Source organism: Elephantulus edwardii, unplaced genomic scaffold (assembly GCF_000299155.1).
Source record: "Elephantulus edwardii isolate Elephantulus edwardi_28Jun2011 unplaced genomic scaffold, EleEdw1.0 scaffold00035, whole genome shotgun sequence".
Classification (NCBI taxonomy): Eukaryota; Metazoa; Chordata; class Mammalia; order Macroscelidea; family Macroscelididae; genus Elephantulus; species Elephantulus edwardii.
Window position 1 is genome coordinate 16,342,415 of NW_006399785.1, and position 16,092 is coordinate 16,358,506.

The following is a 16,092-nucleotide window of genomic DNA, read 5'->3' on the forward strand; positions in this document are numbered from 1 at the left end:
AAGCAATGGTATTTTCAATTGCTTTCTGTGCATTTGAGAGTTGGACAGTGAATAAAGGTGAGAAAAGAAGAATTGATATGTTTAAGTTGTGATGTTGGCAAAAAATACTGAGTATATCATGAACGATCAAAAGGACAAATATATCTTGAAAGAAGGACAAGCATAATGCTTCTTAGAGTTAAGAATGGTGAAATTTACCTTCACTAGTTCTGGGCATATTTTCAGGAAGAACCAGTTTTTGGAGAAAGACATCATGTTGGGAAAAGTAGAGATTCAATGAAGGCGAGAAAGGCCCTCAGTGAAATGGATTGACACAGTAACAACCTCATGGGCTTGAGAGCATGACAAGAATAAGAAAATGACACATGGATCAAGATTCAGGTCTGTTGTTCACAGGGTTACTATGAGTCATAGTTGACTTGATGGCAACTATCAGTAACAGCATAATGCTGTTACATATTTAGTATGTTGTGGTGGTGGTGGTAGCATGCTGAGTCAGAACTGACCTATACCTGACCCTTTGGTCGGTTTCCAGAGGCAGCTAATCACACAGGTGGAGACTGCTCTTTTCCATGGAGCAGCTGGTGCACTTGAACTGCATGCCTTCCAGTAGCCAGATCTCCCTACATTTAGTATAGTATAACATGTTGTTGTTGTTGTTGTTGTTATGCGCTGTTGGCTCGCTTGTGACTCATAGTGACCCTATGTACAACAGCCCTAAACTCTGCTCTGTCCTATGCCAATTGCACTGTCTCTGACACACCCTTCCCGATCACCCCAGTCACTGAGTCAATCCACCTCATAGAAGGCCTTCCCCTCCTGTGCTGTCCCTCCACCCTCCCAAGCATGATGTCCTTCTCCAAGGACTTTTCCCTCCTTACGACATGTCAGATGGAGCCTCTGAATCCTTGCCTCCAAGGAGCCTCTCAGTTTAACCCTCTCCAGGATGAATCTGTTTGTTTTCCTAGCAGTCCATGGTATTCTCTCTCAATACTCTTCTCCAGCACCACAGCTCAAAGGCATCTATTCTCCTTCTATCCTCCTTGGCCATTGTATAATATAGTCGTAGTATAATATAGTACAGTGTAACATTAACTTTTGTTATTTTTTATTGTTTTTTCATTTAGTCACTCAGTAGACATTGCTTTTATATTTTATATTTCTGCTTTTCTCAGTAGAAACAAAACAAAAAATCGTATGACTCTATTGTGATTTTCCTATGTATTATTGAGTTGGAACTGACTTATGTATGACTGACCCTCAAGTGAGTTTTTAGAGGCAATAAGTTGCTTGGGAGGAGATTGCCCATCTCTCTCCCTCATAGCAGCTGATGTATTAGAACCATGTACCTTTGGGTTGGCATTGCAACTCCTTGCCACTAGGCCACCTTTATTGTGAAGTTTGCTTTATTGCAACTATCTGGATCTGAGGGAACTCTGTGTACCTAGTAGGTAAGATGGTTTTGTTGCCTACCCAAAGACAGGACATTCAAATCCACCTCTTATGCTATTTATACCGGAAGGGTCATCTAAAAGTTGGTTCTCTGTAACTGACTCTGAAATCTCTGAGGTATTGAAGTATAACCTTGGGACTCATCAGCTTATACACAGATAGCAGTTAAAATCATAGGAGTGACTTCTGCTCTTGGACAAGATGGGGAAACTGGGATCAGATCTAGAGGGGAAAAAAACCCCCAAACCAACAACATTCAACTTGGGCACACATATATAAACAAGAATTTTTCAGAAATTAAACTCTCTTGAGTTCAGGATAGTGATCTCTGAGAGGAGGAACACATGTGAGATGAGCTACAGTTTTCCTAGTTTGCTTCTTACAGAACTTCTGTATGGAGTACAGGTCAGAAACCCAGTCTGACGGTCTCTCCGAGTTGAGGAGACAGTGGAAGAGTCCGGGAAGCTAAGAGAGCTAGAGCTTGTATTTGAGAGGAGAGAAATACAGAGAAATGCTGATGATGGTTTGCAGCACATCTTGCCTCATGGCTGCTTCAACCACCGGCTCACATAGGTTGTAGTGTGTGCTGTTGATTGGAACTGAGTCACAGTTGACCTTCCAGAGTTTTCAGAGGCAGTAAATGGCATGAGAAGAGATTGCTCATTTTTCTCCAGTAGAGCAGCTGAAACCTGGTGGGTTCAAACCACGTGCCTTTGGGATTGCAGCATAGCTTCTTGCCACTAAGCCACCATGTAGGTAAGTAGTTCTATATCAGCTAACATTTCACAGACACTCGTGTATAATTGCTGGTCAGTGTTCCTCATGTACAGACAACCATTCAACTCGTGGAGACTTACATGCTATTTTAATGATGAACATATGTAAACACAGCTTCAACACTAAGACTAAGACTAAAGGCCAGCCATCTACCGGAGGAGGGGGAGGAGGAGGAGGAGGAAGAGAAATGAAACTCACTGCCAACCAATGAAAACCTCATAACACACATCATCTGAAATTCAGCGTTTTAGAAATGATGCAGGATTGCTGTTCCTCTTGTTGGGTGCCATTGAGTTGACCATGAATCATAGAGACTATATGAACAGCAGACCTGAACCCTGCCCTATCCTGTGCCATCCTCACTTACCCTGCTAGCCTCAAATTCCTGGCTCCAGCCACTATGTCAATCCATCCTATTGAGAGTCTTCCACTCATTTTCTGACCCTCCACCATTCCAAACAGGATGTCCTTCTCCAGGGACTGGCATCTCCTAGCAACACACCCAAAATATGTGAGATAGAATTTAATCATTCTTTCTTTCAAGGACCACCCTAGCTGCTGCTTCCCCAACATATCCGTATGTGTGTGTTTTCATTTCATGAGATATTCAGCACTTTTCTGCAACACCATAACTCAAAGGCATCAACTCTTCTACTGTCATCCTTAGTCAATGTCCAGCTTTCTAATGCGTAGGAAGCAAATGGAAGGGCCATGGCTTGGATCAGGTGCAGCTTAGTCCTCAAACTGCCATGCTGCCTTGCAGTATCTTACAGAAGTTCTTGATTGCAGAATTCCCCAACACTACACATTTTTTTAAAATTTCTTGACTACTGCTGCCACAGGTGTTTATTATGGATCCTGGTGGTAAGGAATTGTGCTGTGAACCTAAAGGGATGTGGTTTGAATCCACCAAATGATCTGTGGGAGAAGATGAGTAATATTCTCCTTTGCAATTAATTACTTCTGAAAACCCAATGGAGGGTTAGCTTTGGGTCAGTTCCATCTTGATGGTTCATTATAATAGCAAGATGAAATTATTAACCAGATCAATCTTCCCTCCATCTATCAGCTGATTAGCCGAGTGGTGAGAATTTTTGTTTTCTTGATGTTGAGATGCAATCCACATTGAAGGCTGTAGTCTTTGATTTTCTGCAATAAGCATATTATGCAGTTATTTCCGCCCCCCCCCCATTATTCATAGAGTCTCCATAGGCCTGGGTCTGACTGCATGGCATCTAATAATGACAACAGTTTTGGGCCATCACAGCCTTCTCTGTGAGGTCCTTCTTCTCTGAGGTCCTTTCTCCACTTCGAGTTCACAAGAAGAGCCTGACATTGGCCTCCTGCATGTCCTCTGAGTGTCTCCATCTAGGCTCTGAACTCCTGCTGGCTTAGACCCAGAGCCCTGTAAACCTCATACCTCACTTCCTTTTCCTCTTACTGCTGTGTATTTTCCCTTCCTTCTGTGGGTTGCAGGGGTATAGGTTTTGAAATATGGTTATGTTTTTAAATGTCTTATATTCTAACTTTTATTGCTAGTTTATTTTTTTGGATTCAATTGGATTTGAATATAAATACATTGTCATTTTTGATGCTCAAGTTTTTAAAAAGGTGTCATTTTGTGCTCTGGACTTCACAATAATCTTTGACTCTCTTTCTTGACAGATCTCTATCTACAACAACATGTATTTCCCTGAAATACATGCCAACTTGAGTAGGCCACAATTTACAGTGTCATATAGCTGTCCTCCATTTTTTGATCTGATATCATTGTCTCATGTCCTGTAAATCCCAGTCTCAACCCACACTTAAAAAGGATTAGATTTATTGTTTCTAAGACTAAGAATTGAGCAGTTTCACAGATGCATGGTTGAGATAATGGGAGAGTGTTGATAAGGAAAAATGTATTTGTTTAAAATGTAGTATTTTTTATTTTATCATTGCCAAAAATCACCAACAGTTTTTTCATACCCATTATCTTCTTCCCTTTTCTGCTGGGATGCTTATATCCCACTGTCAACTATGAAGCAACCCCTTTTATCCTAATTGTTGCATACTGTAGTCAGAATCCACCCATAACTGACTCTCTAGAGAGTTTTCAGAGGCAGTAAATCACACAGGGGGAGACTGCCCATTTTTCTCCTGTGAAATGGGAGTTGAACTGATGGTAAGCTCATAAACTAAGATGACATAGTTTGATGGATGCTGATAGAAGATTCAAGACTTCTGAATCAGAGATGAAGGACAGACTATTGCTTTGGTGACTAAGGTGCATCTGACTCAAGTCAAGTCTTCTCAATAACTACATATGCATGAGAAAGCTATATGCTGAACACAGAAGACTGAAGTATTGTTCTGTGGGTTGTGAGATTGTAGAAAATTATTTATGATATCATGGACTTCTAGAAGAACAAACAAATCTATCTTAGAAACAGTACAAGCAGAGTGTTTTTAAGAGACGAGAGTGATGAGACTTTATAATTTTGACTTTGAACTTCTTATCAAGAAGAATAAATTCCTGGAGAAGAATATCATCCTTGATAATAGAGGACCAATTCAAAAAAGGAAGAACCTCAATGAGAGGAAATGATGCAGTGACTGCACCAATTGGTCAAATACACTTAAACTTGTAAGGCTGGTGTGACCAGACAGTGTTTTGTTCTGTTTTCCATGATGTTGGTATGAACTGGAGACAACTTGGCAGCAACTATGCTGAGCAATAATTTGTGACACTGAACTAATAGAAAAAGGAATGTGGCATAAGAACCAGAGGAAGACTCAACACCAGCCTGTGTTTATGCAGATGACACAACCTTAGTTGCTAAAAGTTAGGAGAACCAGAAACACTTGCAACAGAGGAATAAAGACTGCTGCAGAAGGTCAAGGACGGCAGCCTTCAATATGAATTGTAGCTCAACATCAAGAAAACAATGATTCTCACCACTGGATGAATTGACAGCATCATGATGGATGGTGAAGAGATGAGATTTTTAACAGTTTTAGTCTGGTTGGTTCCATAATCAACACTCTTGGTACTTACTGGCAGCCATGATATCAAAAGACGAATTGCATTGAGAAAGTCGGCTGTCAGGAAAATCTCCAGAGTACAGAAAAACAACCATGTCAGTCTGGAGACTAAGGTGCACCTGCTTCAGGCCATGGTCTTTACAGTTACTTGCTATGCATCAGAAAGCTGGACAATGAGTACGGATGATAGAAGGAGAGACGATGCATTGAGTTGTGGTGGTGGGGAAGAGTATTGAATATGCAATGGATTGCTAGGAGAACAAATATGTTCCTCCTGGAGAAGGTGAAACCAGGCTGTTTGTTGAAGGCAAAGTTTCTGAAGCTCCATCTGACACACTTTAGACAGATTGCTGTCGTTGTGTTGTTGTTATGTCCTGTCGAGTCCCTTGTGACTCATAGTGACACTATGAACAACAGCCCTAAACTCTGCTCTGTCCTGTGCCAATCTCATTGTCCCTGACACACCCATCCTGATTACTCCAGTCACTGAATCAATCCACCTCAAAGAGGGCCTTCCCCTCCTGTGTTGTCCCTCCACCCTCCCAAGCATAATGTCCTCCTCCAAGGACCGGTCTGTTCTTACAACATGTCCAAAGTATGTTAGACGGAGCCTCAGAATCCTTGCCTCCAAGAAGCCACCCAATTTAACCCTTTCCAGGATGAATCTGTTTGTTTTCCTAGCAGTCCGTGGTACTCTCAATACTCTTCTCTAGCACCACAGCTCAAAGGCATCAATTCTCCTTCTATCCTTCTTGGTCATTGTCCAACTCTCTGATGCATAACAAGTGATTGCGAAGACCATGGCCTGTATTAGACTCACCTTAGTCTCCAGAGAGACACCATTGCTCCTCAGTACTTTGTAGAGGTCCCTAACAGCAGACTTTCCCATGGCAATGCACCTTTTAATTTCCTGGCTACTGGTGCCAAGACTGTCGACTGTGGAGCCAAGCAAACTAAAGCTGTGAACAATCTCAAATTCTTCACCATCCATCCTGATGCTGCCAATTGACCCAGTGGTGAGAAGTCTCGTCTTCTTGACAGTGAGCCTCAATGTGTACTGGAGACTGCAGTCCTTGACCCTCTGCAGCAGGTGCTTCGGGCCCTCCTCAGTTTCAGCAAGCAGGGTTGTGTCATCTGCATAACGCAGATTGTTGCTAGATCTTCCACCAATCTTGACCTCACATTTCTCCTCATAGAGCCAAGCCTTCTGGATAAGCTGTTCTGCATACAGGCTGAAAAAGTATGGAGATAGGATGCATCCCTGGCGTACGCCCTTCCCAATTTTGAACCAAGCAGTGTTCCCTTGCTCTGTTCTGATGACTGCCTCCTGGTCCAAGTATAGGTTTCGCATTAGAATGATCAAGTGTTCTGGGATTCCCATTATTCTCAGAGTCAGCCACAGTTTGTTATGATCCACACAGTCAAACATCTTTGCATAATCAATGAAACACAGATATACATTCCTCTGGTATTCCCTGCTTTCAGCTGAGATCCATCTAATATCAGCTACAATATCCCTAGTACCACTACCCCTTCTAAACCCTGTCTGGTTTCTGGCAGTTCTCTGCTAATGTGCTGTTCCAGTTGTTTTTGGATAATCTTCAGCAGAATCTTGCTTGCATGTGAAATCAATGATATTGTTCTATAGTTTCCACACTCTGATGGGCCACCTTTCTTTGGCTTGGGAACAAATATAGATCTCTTCCAGTCAGTTGGCCAGGTGGTTGTTCTTCAGATTTCTTGGCACAACTTGGTGAGCACGTCCAGGGTACCTACCATCTGTTAGCTGAAATATGTCAATTGGTATACCATCTATTCCTGGGGCATTATTTTTTGCCATTTCCTTCAAAGCAGCCTGAACTTCTTCTTTCATTATGCTTGGAAAGGTGAAGGGTCAGCAAAAGAGAGAAAGACCCTTAATGAGGTGGATGGACATGGTGACTGAAGCAAGGGGTTAAAATATATCAGTGATGATGAAGATGACACAGGAAAGGACAGGATTCAGGTCTTTTATTCACAAGGTCGCTGTGAATCATAGTCAACTCAAGGACACCTAACAACAGCAAGAATGCTTACTGTGGATTATTATTATTAATTGCAGAAATATGCCAAACTGGCAAGTCATGCTGTCTTCCACCATCTACGGCTTTATCTGCTACAAGTTGAATCTTGTCAAATACAGATCTATCCCTTCACTACCTAAATGCCACTGCTGCCTGTCTCCTACATGGCAATTTTTTTAGGGTGTTTTATAAAATATATTTCTTGGATTTTTCTTACCTTTTCAATTTCCTCTTGCTGAAAGTGGTTTGGTCTTCTAGAAAGGAATATAATCTTGAATTCAATTATGTAATATATGACTGTGTGAGGAGGAATGCGGTATCAGGATTGGAGGAAGATTCATAAACAACTTGTGTTATGCAGATGACAGAACCCTGCTTGCTGAAATTGAAGAGGACCTGAAGTGTTTGCTGCAGAAGGTCAAGGACTGTAGCCTTAAGTATGGATTGAAGCTCAACATCAAGAAAACAAAGATTCTCACCACTGGGCCAATTGGCAGCATCATGATGGATGGTGAAGATATTGCGATTGTTAACAGTTTTAATTTCTTTGGTTCCACAATCAACACTCTTGGTGCCAGCCGCCAGGAAATCAAGAGACGAATTACATTGGAAAAGTTAGCTATCAGAGTCCTCTCCAGAGTACTTGACATCAGAGCAATGACATCAGTCTGGAGACAAAGTTGTGCCTGATCCTGGCCATAGTCTTCACAATTAGTGCTATGGGTCAGAGAGCTGGATAGTGACTAGGGATGATAGGAAGAGAATTGATGCCTTTGAGCTGTGGTGCTGGAGAAGAGTGTTAAATATACCATGGACTGCTAGGAGAACAAATAGGTTTGTCCTGGAGAGGAGGAAACCGGGCTGCTCCTTGGAGTCAAGTATTCTGAAGCTTTGTCTGACATACTTTGGGCAACTAGTAAGGAGGGACAAATCCTTGGAGACGCACATCATGTTTGGGAGAGTGGAGGGACAGGGCAGAAGAGGAAGACCTTTGAAATGGATCGATTCATCAGTGATTGGGGTAATGGGAGTGGATGTGTCAGGGACAGTGAGGTTGGCACAGGATAGAGCAGGGTTTAGGGCTCTTGTACCTAGGGTCGCTATGAGTCGCAAGAGACTCAACAGCACCTAACAGCAACAAACAACAATTTTTTTTTAGAAAGCAATATAATTTCTAGGTTATAGGACCTGAGATGACTCTTGGAGACTTTTACAAAGTCTTTTAAACTTTTATAAGGTCTAGAGAAAGATTTATAGACAAAAAATATCAATATAGTGTGGTTATCAAGAAGGGAAAGAGAATAGAAAATTAATGGTTGTTGTTGTTGTTGTTGATTGCCTTTGAGTCGAGCGTGACTCATAGCGACCTTATGAACAAAAGGCCTGAAGCCCTCTACAACTATTAATATTTGTCAAAGTTCATAGAGTTTCCAGAGGCAGAGAGATAATAAATACTCATTGTTATGTGTGAAGGAAAAGACAATATGGAATCAATGGATGCTCAAACATTATAAAAAAAAACCCAAACGCCCAATTGCTTTCTAAACTTTGTCTCAAATAACAATTAAAAAATCCTCAAAACTACTCCATAAGCTTACAAACTTTTCTATAGTAATAAAATACATATAACATAATATTTAAACATTTGAAATGGTTTTGTGTACAATTAAATTATATAAGTGATTATCAATCATTGCCCATAAATAGTGCCTAATTTCCCTTTACTATAAACAGAATCTTAACGCTTTCTGTAAATACCTCCCTCTCTTTTATTTTCAGTAAACCGTATTCATATTCTATTTTTTATGAATGTAGGCATGCACATGAGAGTTAATTACAGATAAAAGGTGGGGGGGAAGCAGCTAGAGAGAACTCTTCTGTAAGTGCAAGAACCCAGAAGTCCGTGTTCATTTATTAATGTTGGTTTATTTTCCCTTTGGCAAGTGTCTATGCCTTGCATAGATCAACTGCAGTTAAACTTGTCTCCTGCCCGTTTCTAACAATGACCTCTTACTCTCATTTGCAGCTGGGGATTACAATCCTCTTTCCCAAGCTCATACAACTGCCCCTTCAGGGGCTTTATATTTTCTCCAGTCTGAGCTCTTTTAGTCAAATGCCAGTTTTTTTGTCATTAGCCTCGTGAGAATTTCTGGAAATAAATAAACAACTCAGAGAAGGAAACCCACTCTGGGAATGGAGACTATGAGTCAGGGCTCTGAGGGGAGGGGGTGGAGAGACAGTGAACTTTTGGTTTATAACACGGATCTCTTACGTTGACACTAGAAGCTGAGGGTGGCCTTGAGTACTTCTTTCTTGTGTCTGCCCTTCAAATAGAAGTCTGTGCCAAACATAAATGAAGAATCAAAGTTTATGAGAACTATTTGCAACATGGAGGACTGTATAAAAAATCTTTTATAATATTTCCAAATGTATTGAATTGAAAATAATGTACTATGTCATATTTTTAACCTAGCTACGGTGCTAGAGAAGAGTATAGAACATACCATGGACTGCCCAAAGAGTACCAGGTCTGTCCTGGAGAGGGTGAAAAGAGGCTGCCCTTGGAGGCAAGAGTTTTGAAGCTCTGTCTCCCATACTTTGGGCATGTAACCAGGAGGACCAGTCCTTGGCGAAGGACATCATGACTGGAAGGTTAGAGGTTCTGTGCAAAAGAGGAAGACTTTGAATGAGATGGCTTGACACAGTGACTCTGGCAACAAAGTCAGTTATGTCAGAAATAGTGAAATTGGCTCAAGATAGTTCAGAGTTACTGTCCATAGGGTTGCTAGAAGTTGTAGTCTACTCAATGGCACATAACAAGAACAACAACAACAACAACAACAACAACATATCTTTAACAGGGCTCTCTGGTGGCCTAGTGAGGAGAAATTGCACTACAATCCCAAAGGCCTGTGGTTCCAAGTAACCACTTGTTCTCATGGAGAAAGATGGGCAATCTCCTCCTGTGTGTCTTTGAAAACCTGCGAGAGGGTCAGCTATGGGTTGGTTTACAGTAGTCAACAAGAAAAAGAATAAGAACAAGGACAACAACAACACATCTTTAAAAGCCAAAAGAGAATCTCAGGAATTCTATTGATCAATGAGATGTACTGTGACTAAAAAAAAAGGAACATAATCATAAAAGAAATGTTGAGGCATAAGATCAGGCAAAGATTTATTTTGTTTTTCACAGGGTTACTATGAATTGGATCTAACTAAATGACACCAAACAACAATACAAGCTATAAATAATATCACAATAAGCGGAGAAAAGATTGAAGTTGCCAAAGATATCACTTTACTGTTGTGGGTACACAATCAGCTTAGGCAAGCAGCTATCAAGAAATCAAATGATGGGGGGGCGAAGAAAGAAAATGATGTAATGCAGTGGTAAATATGCCACTAAACAGTTTTTTGGAATGCTTAACAGCAAGGATGTTACGTTAAAAACTAAGGTGTATTGACTCAAATATTGGTGTTTTCAAATGTTTCATATGTATAAGAACATTGGACAATAAATGAGGAAGATCAAAGAGGAAGTGATGCCTTTGATTAGTGGTATTGGCAAGGAGTATTGAATGTATCACGGACTGTCAAAAGAACAAATAGCTCAACTCAATTGTTATTATGTGGCATCGAGTTGCCTTTGACTCATAGTGATTTTATGTATAACAGCCCTAAACCCTGCTCTTTCCTCTGCCAATCTTATTATCTCTGACACATCCACCAAATCAATCCATCTCATCAAGGGTATTCCTCTCTTGTGCTGTCCCTCTAAACTCCCAAGCGTGGTGTCACTCTCCAAATCCAGGTCCCTCCTTGCAACATGTCAAAAGTATGTCAGATGAAGCTTCAGAATTTTTGCCTCCAAGGAGCCAGCTGCCTGGTCTCACTCTCTCTAGGATGAACCTATTTGTTCTCTTAGTAGTCCACGATACATTTAATACTCTTCTCCAACACTGCAGCGCAAAGACATCAGTTCTACTTCTGTCATCCCTAAGTCATTGTCCAACTCTCTTATACATAACAAGTGATTGCAAAGACCATGGCCTGTATCAGGAGCACCTTAGTCTCCAGACTGACATTGTTGCTGTTCAGTACTCTGCAGAGGTCTCTGACAGCAGACCTTCCCAATAAAATTCATCTTCCAATTTCTTGTCTTTTTATGCTAAGAGTGTTGACTGTGGAGCCAAGCAAACTAAAGCTGTTAACAATCTCACTCTCTTCTCCATCTATCATGGTACTGCCAATAGTCCCAGTGGAGAGAATCTTTGTTTTCTTGATGTTGAGCTTCAATCCATATTGAAAGCTGCAGTTTTTGACCTTCTGCTGCAAGCACTTCAGGTCTTCCTCAGTTTCAGCAGGCAAGGTTGTGTTATCTGCGTAATAGAGACTGTTGATGAATCTTCTCCCAATCCTGATGCCACATTTCTCCTCGTAGATCCCAGCCTCCCGGATAATCTGTTCTGCATATAGATTGAAAAGGTGTGGATACAGGACACATTCCTAGTGTACACTCTTCCCAATTTTGAGCCATGCGGTGTTTTCTTGCTCTGTTCTGACAGCTGCCTCCTGGCCCAAGTATAGGTCTTGTATAAGCACGATCTAGTCTCCTGGGATTCACAATCTTTTCAGAGTTAGCTACAGTTTGTTGTGATCCACACAGTCAAATGCCTTTGCATTGTCAATGAAGCATAGATAGACATTCCTCTAGTAATCCCTGCTTTCAGCCAAGATCCATCTGACATTAGCTATAATACCCCTAGTACCTCGGCCTCCTATAAACCTAGCCTGCACTTCAGGCAGTTCTCTGTTGGTGTGCTGTTCCAGTTGTTTTTGGATAATCTTCAGCAGAATCTTGCTTGCAAGTGATATTAATGATATTATTCAATAATTCCTACACACTGTTGGATCACCTTTCTTTGGAAGGTGTTGGCCAGGTGGTTGCTCTCCAGTGTCTGTCTGTTGAAATATGCTCATTGGTATACCATCAATTCCTGGGGCTTTGCTTTTTTACCAATTCTTTCAGGACAACTTGAACTTTTCCCTTTATCACCACAGGCTCTTGCTCATATGTTGTTTTATGAAATTCTTCTCTGTCCACCAATTCCTTTTGGTATAGTGACTCTGTATACTTTTCCCATTTTCTTTTAGTGCTTCCTAGATCATTTAATATTCTGCCCAAAGCATCCTTAAGTATTGTGGCTCAAGGCTTGAATTTGTTCTTTAGTTCCTTGAGCTTAAGAAATGCAGAGGAAGTTTGTCCTTTTTTACTTTCTGACCCCAACTCTTTGCACATTTCATTATAATACTTTGCTCTGTACTCCTAAGTTGTCCTTTGAAATCTATTCAGTTCCTTAATATAGGTGCAGGAAGCAAAAGGAGGTGCAGAAGGTGGGACTGCTTCCTTCTCCCACAACACAGGTAAGCCCACATTTCCCAGAAGTCCTAGGATCAAGGCGGAGCTTTACAGTCTTGGCAGCTTTCTGGCTGCTCTTAGGCCAAGAAAACAACACATGCATCTCGCATGGAAGAAGTCGATTAAAAGTTCCTACTGTAACACCCCATTGCCCCTGTATAGCATCCCTGTGTCTCCCACTGCAGCCTTGAGTTGCCCTCTCCCATCTGGCTCCATCTGCTGATAGCTAGTATTTTTCTTTCCTGTCCTGTGTGTTAAGACAGGATGTAACTCTGGCCTCAACCTCAAGAATGAGGGTGGGATATTGTGTATTGTGAGTTTTGTTTATTTTGTTCTAAAAATTAAAGTACGCAAAGTAAAGAAGATGACATTTTATAAAAAAAAAAAAAAAAAGAAAACAACACTATATACCAGATCTACAGGACACATCACCTTCCTTTGGGAAACAGTTCTATTGTAACTACAGTGTGCTGTAAATGGAAAAGGCCCAAGGCCACAAGACGTCAATCCTGGAGCAGAAATTCAAGGGAAAGGACTTTTCCTCAGAACCGACTGTGATAGAAAACCTTCCCTAATACTAGTAATTGGTATTTAAATAGCTTGCCCCCAGAAACCCTATGAACAGGGAGAAAGGATGAAAGTCACGCAAGTGTTGAGGACTTTCGTTCATAGGATCGCTGTGAGTCACCTACGACTTGAAGGCACTTAACAACATAGAAAGAGACCACCAGTTAGTCTAGTGGACAGAAAGTGATGCTACCAAGCCAAAGGTGGGTGGCTGTAATGTGTGGCCGTCCGGCCTGTTTTTTAAAAATTTTTTTTTGTCAAACATTCTTCTAGGTTGTGTAACCCTCGTGTGTCCACTTGTAGTACAGAGTTACCTTGTGGTTGTTGTGAAGCTGAACACTGTGACACTGATGTATCAAAAGGGATAAGGGATAAGGGATAATGGTTACCTATGGTGGACATTGTTTTGTGGAGCTCCCCAATTAAAACAAGCTTGGAAGCAGGAGTAGCATCCACTTTCATAAATAGCTTGCCTCCAGAAACCCTATTAACCTGAAGAAAGGATGAAAGTCATGCAAATGTTGAGGACTTTCATTCATAGGGTCACTATGAATCACCTTCAACGTGATGGCACTTAACAACAACAACAACATTTGAACTTACAGACTCCTAAACTTGAGGGATACTGGCCACAGCATTGAAAAGTGGACATAGCTTGAGGCATTTGAAATCATAGAAGCTCATATATAGATAGAAGCTATCATATCAAGGGCTAGATATGGGGAGATAGGTGTTGGAGTAGGTGGGAGTAGAAGGGAATTCTGGTGGAACAAGGAAATGGGTGGATCAAGACACACGTGTCAAGGGCGAGGACAACACTGAATCTATTGGTTATTTCTACAGTTGGGGAAATATTCTTCATCTGCTCTTTTCTGTAAAATGATTGTCTTTCAGATACTGTTCTAAATCTGAGCATTCAGATTAAAACAGACTAGGAAGAAGGATTGGCCATCCACTACCGAAATAGCAGGCCTCTGAAAACCCGATGTACAAGGGAACACTTAGACTAGCAGATAAGGCAGCCGAGATGGAGCCCTCAAGTATGGAAACACCAAGGAGAAGGAATAGTTGTAAGCAGACACTTGTGATTGGAACATGGGACCTGAGAACCATGAATGTAGGAAAAGTACGAATTGTTAAGAAAGAAATGGAATGCATAGATACTGACATATGAGGTATTGGCGAGACGAGATGGACCGATATGTGGCATTATAAGTCAGATGATCATATGATCTACTATGCTGGAGATGAATAGGTGAGGAAAAATGGGGTTGCTTTCATAGTTAAAAAAATCATTTATAGATCCATCTTGAAATACAATATTGTGAGTGACAGGAGAATATCCATAGATATACAAGGAAGTCCAGCGAATAGCACTATCATTCACATATATGCACCAACAACCAGAGACAAAGAAGAAGAAATAGATGATTTCTACCAACTTTTACTGAGATTGATTGAACAAGCAGTCAAGGTGCATAATAATAATGAGTGACTGCAATGCAAAAGTTGGTAACAGGGAAGGATCAGTAGCTGGTAAACATGAACTTGGTGACAAATGAAGCTGGAGAGAAAATAATAGAATTTTGCACAATCAATGATTTATTCATTGCAAATATGTTTTATAAGAACAAACACAGGCAATACACATGGATTTCACCTGATGGAATGTGTAGGCATCAGATCAATTACATCTGTAGAAAGAACCACTGGAGAAGCTCAATATCAGCTGTGAAAACTAGGCCAGGTGCTGACCATGGAACAGACCACTAACTACTCATATGTAAGTTCAAGATAAAGCTAAGGAAAATGAAATCACATGCACGGAAACCAAAACATGACTTTGAGTCTATCCCACATAAATTTCAAAACCATCTCAGGAAGAGGTTTTAGCCCTTAAATACTAGTGAGCGAAGACCAGATGAGCTGTGGGAGGATACAGAGATTATAATTCAGAAAGAATGTAGGGGGTCATTACAAAGAGAGAGGAGGAAGAAAAGACCAAGAAGGATGTAAAAAGAGACTCTGAATATTGCACTAGAGCACCAAGAAGCCAAAGGAAAGGGAAAGAAAAATCAAGATATTTAGAAATTTAGCTCAATACTTAGATTAAATAGAAGAACAATCTAACCGCACAACCTCTAGAAGAAAGGAAATGATTAGGACAAGAGCTGAAATAAATGAAGTACAAAACAGAAAAACAACTGAAACTATCAACAAAATTGTTGTTATTGTTGTTAGGTGCTGTTAAGTCGAGCATGACTTACAGTGACCCTGTGAACAAAAGATCTGAACCCTCTTCTATCCTGTGCCTCCTCACATTTCCTGACACACAAGAGCCTATTGCAGCAGTCAATCCACCTAATTGAGGACATTCCTCTCTTTTCCCGCGCCTACACCCTTCCCAGCATCATGTCCTTCTTCAAGGAATAGCACCTCCGAGCAACATGTCCAGTGTATGTGAGATAAAGCCTCATCATTCTTGCCTCCAAAGAGCACTCTGACTTCACCTTCTCCAAGACATGTCTATTCTTTCTCTTGGCTGTCTATGGGATGTTCAGCACTCTTCTCCAACACCACAGCTCAAAGGCGTCAATTCCTTTTCTGTCATCCTTATTCACTGTCGAGCCCTTGGATGCATAGCTAGTAATCAGAAAGACTATGGGTCTGAATAAGACACATCTTAGTCTTCAAACTAATATCACTTTCCTCACTAATTTGGAAAGGCCCCTAAGTGAAGGTGGTGTTGTTGTTGTTATGTGCCGTCGAGTCGTTTGCAACTCATAG